The following is a 4,062-nucleotide window of genomic DNA, read 5'->3' as shown; positions in this document are numbered from 1 at the left end:
GCTTTCTACATGCCTCATTTTCCTTTAACCCTTTCAACGACCCAGGGAGGTACCTAAAGGGATATGATCCCCATCTTACAGAAAAGAAAGTTGGGGTCCTGAGGGCACAGAGTTAAGAAATGACAGAACAACTGGGCGTGGTGGGGCACGCCTTTAATCCCAGTACTCGGGAGGCAGAAGCAGGCAGATCTCTGTGAGTTCAAGGCCAGCCTGGTCTACAAAGTGAGTCCAGGACAAGACAGCCAAGGCTACACAGAGAAACCCTGTCTCGTTAAAGAAAGAAAGAAAGAAAGAAAGAAAGAAAGAAAGAAAGAAAGAGAGAGAGAGAGAGAGAGAGAGAGAGAGAGAGAAAGAAGTGACAGATCAGAATTGGAACCCTGGCAGCCAGACCACAGGGGCCACCACAGGTTTAGTCACTACCATAAGGTTCCCTCCTTATGACTGGGACTCAGCACTTCCTTTGGGTGCCCATCATGTCCACATGAAGGTCTTCTCACCCCATCCTGACTGCAGCTTGTGGTGGGAACAAGATTCCCACTGTTTGGGAGTCACTGATGCCCGTGACAGCCTGCCTTTCCTTACCTCCCCAAACTTATAGGATGACTGTGAAGTCTGCAGCTCAATTTTTCTTTGTATTTCTTTTTAAAGTCAGAGAAAACTTTGTGGGGGGTCAGTTGGCTCCTTTTGCTATCTGGGTTCCAGGGATTGAACTTGGGTCCTCAAGCTTGGAGGCAAGCACCTTTACCCACTGGGCTATCTTGCTGGCCCAATTACACTTCGTGTTTCTTCTTCTTCTCCTTCTCCTTCTTCTTCTTCTTCTCCTCCTCCTCCTCCTCCTCCTTCTTCTTCTTTTTCTTCTTCTTAAGATTTTAAAAGTTTTTATTATTTATACAGTATTCTGCCTGCATGTGCACCTACATGCCAGAAGAAGGCACCAGATCTCATTATAGATGATTATGAACCACCATGTGGTTTCTGGGAATTGAACTCAGGACCTTTGGAAGAGCAGCCAGTGCTATTAACCCCTGAGCCATCTCTCCAGCCCTACATGTTTGCTTCTAAGTGTGCTGCCAATAGGCCACGTTGTTTGGCTGTTTCCAGACCTGTGGCTGCCCTTGATTATTCACCATAAGTTGTCTTATAAAATCAGAGATAAAGGAAGGTGCGGTGTCGCAGGGGATGCTCAGGGCCCATAGATACTGCCACCCAGGGGCAAGGGGACAGGACCTTTGTGAGGAGTAGATAACTGGAGTGGAGAAAAAGGATAGTTATGGGTATCCAATGCCTCATACTCCAGATGATGTTTGTCCCAGCTCATTTGGGACCCAGTCACTTGTCCCTTTCTGGAATCAGTTTCCCCATTACAAGTTGGACACATCAGTATGCTCACAAGTGAAATTGCTTTTGGGGGTTTTTAGCTACGGAATCTCTAAACAGGAGCCCAGGAGACCCACTAGGGTTTCTGAATGCATGCCCAGGTAGCCCCTCCCCGATTCTCTGAGGTGACCTTCAGTTCCTGGTATGGACAGGAGGGCTTGCTTAAAGCAAGGTGCTGAGGTCTCAGCTGCTCCTCCAGAGCTCTAGTCTGTGCCTGATCCAACTAACAGGCAAGAGGGCCCTGAAGATAAGCTGTATCCTCGTTCTCACTCTCCGGATGAGGTCATAACCTGTCCTGTCCAGCTTGCCCTGCCTCACCATGGGAATCCTGGCTGGTCCCTCCCCAGGTCTGGGACACCTTTTTCTCAAGTGGTGATATGTCACCCCAGGAGGCTGCTCCCACCCACCCACCCAGCACTGGTGACCTAGGGTGACCCTACTTATGAGCACCTGACTCTGAGCTGCTCTCTCTGGCCCCTACGCCTTCCTTTTCTTTTTCCTTTGCTGTGAGACAGGGTCTTGCTGCATAGCCCCAGGCTGGCGTCACACGTGTGCAGTCTCTGGGGCAAGGACGTCATCCTACCTGGCAGGTTCCCCCAGCTCCCTCTCAATTCTTTTCTTTGAGGTGGGCTGGGCTGGTGTCCACTCCGGAGCCCCACCCACTGATAAGAGCCTACAGAACCCCATTTTCTTTCACACAGTAATTGGCTCAGGTCTGGGCATGTGATACAAGTTAAGCCATTCAGAGTCCTCCCTGAGATTTTAGCTAGTGAGGAAAACTACGTCAATCTGAAATGCGAGGAGTGGTCAAGTCCCTTCCTGGGACTATAGAGGAAAGACGAGGTAGGATGGAAAACCCAGGGTTAGAGACATGGCTCAGGGAATCCTCTTCACCTGAGTTCAATCTCCAGAATTTACATAGCAGGAGAGACTCCACTCCTGCGAATTAACCCTCTGATCTCCACATATGCCATAGTGTGTGTGTGTGCTTTGGGTTTACTTAGAGGAGCATGGGGGAGGAGTTACCTACAGGAGTGTGGGTGAGCCCCAAACAGCCACAGCACTAAAACTCCCACCCAAGCATGGGGAGAGCCCTCCCATAGCTGCATAGATGGAGTTCCCTGCCCCCTTCAGCTAACTATTTACCATCTGCTTACTCCAGCCCCTTCAGAGACCCTGGGAAACTTGCATAGAACTAACTGAGGGTACAGAGGAAGGGAAGGACCAGTAGTCAACAGGCCCAGCCTTATTGGGTAGTAGGGTCACATTGTCATAGATAATCATTGCTGCTCTGTTTAAGACAGTAATGAAGCCGGGCGGTGGTGGCGCACGCCTTTAATCACAGCACTCCAGAGGCAGAGGCAGGCGGATCGCTGTGAGTTTGAGGCCAGCCTGGTCTACAAAGTTAGTGTGGGAAAGAATAAGCCTTGTCACAGGTGGGAGCAGTCTTGGCGGGCTTTACCCTTGGGGCACCCCATGAATACCTTGCGACAGACTGAGTGGAGCCATCCTGGGTCTGGAATTCAGGAAGCAGTCCTGGGAACCCCACCTGGACTATTGTCTTTCTAATGGACCCTCACGGGAGAAGGAGCCGGTCCTTCCCACGTGACTCAGGGAGTTGGGGAAGAGAGAACAACAAAGTCAGCTGGGCGAGAGAGAGCGTGTAGAGCAGTGGACCAGCTGGACCAGCACGCGGGCCAGAGAGACACCTAAGGACCCGTCCCGTGGAACGGCTACCGGAAGGTTCACTCTTTTGTCCCTTCAACCCTTTTCCTTCTTGTATAAGCTAGTTGGGTTGTATAATAAAGTTTAATTGCTAAGAAACAGAGTCAACATCTGGTGCGTTGGCCGGGAATCGAACCCGGGTCAACTACTTAGAAGGCAGGCTATGCTCACCACTATACCACCAACGCACAGGACAGCCAAGGCTACACAGAGAAACCCTGTCTCAATAACAAATGAACAAAAAAAAAAAAAAAAAAAAAAAAAGACAATGATTGGCATAATGAGAAACATCCCCAATGTTGTCAGCATTGCAGGCAGAGGTGGGTAGGTGTGTGAGTCTAAAGCCAGGCTGGTCTTCAGGGAGTTGCAGGCTAGCCAGGCATTCATAGTTAAGACTCTGCTGAAGACAGCATTAGGAACCCTGGATCCACGCCTGAAGTCTGACTCACACTAGAAACACCAGGATAAAGGAGCCACTTCACTTTTTAACTTCCTTCCCTTTGGATTGTTGGGTTTTTGTTGTTGTTTGTTTTTTTGTTTTTGTTTTGTTTTGAGACAGGGTTTCTCTGTGTAACAGAGCCCTGGCTGTCCTGGACTCTTGTTGTAGACCAGAGTGGCCTCGAACTCATAGCGATCCGCCTGCCTCTGCCTCCCAGAGTGCTGGGATTAAAGGCGTGCGCCACCACTGCCCGGCTGTTGTTGGTTTTTTTATTTTTATTTATTTTACTTTTTTTTTTTTTTTTTTTTTTTTTGGCTTTTTGAGACAGGGTTTCTCTGTGTAGCCTTGGCTGTCCTAGACTCCCTTTGTAGACCAGGCTGGCCTTGAACTCACATCAATCCGCTTGCGTCTGCCTCCTGAGTGCTGGGATTAAAGGCATAGGCCACCATGCCCCGCTGATTTTTTTTTTTTTTAAAGAGTAGATTTTTGTTTTTTAAGATTTATTTATTTATTTATTGTAT

At 49.0% G+C, this 4,062-nt stretch overlaps 1 non-coding gene across 1 annotated transcript; it reads right to left on the bottom strand.

Moving 5' to 3' along the window:
* Positions 1 to 3,217: 3,217 nt before the first annotated feature.
* Trnar-ucu (transfer RNA arginine (anticodon UCU)) lies at positions 3,218 to 3,290 on the bottom strand. The gene has a single exon. It is a non-coding gene; the product is annotated as a tRNA-Arg (tRNA).
* Positions 3,291 to 4,062: the final 772 nt, after the last annotated feature.

Source organism: Acomys russatus, chromosome 29 (genome assembly GCF_903995435.1).
Source record: "Acomys russatus chromosome 29, mAcoRus1.1, whole genome shotgun sequence".
Classification (NCBI taxonomy): Eukaryota; Metazoa; Chordata; class Mammalia; order Rodentia; family Muridae; genus Acomys; species Acomys russatus.
The sequence above is the reverse complement of the archived record's forward strand: the minus strand, read 5'-3'. Positions and strand labels throughout refer to the sequence as shown.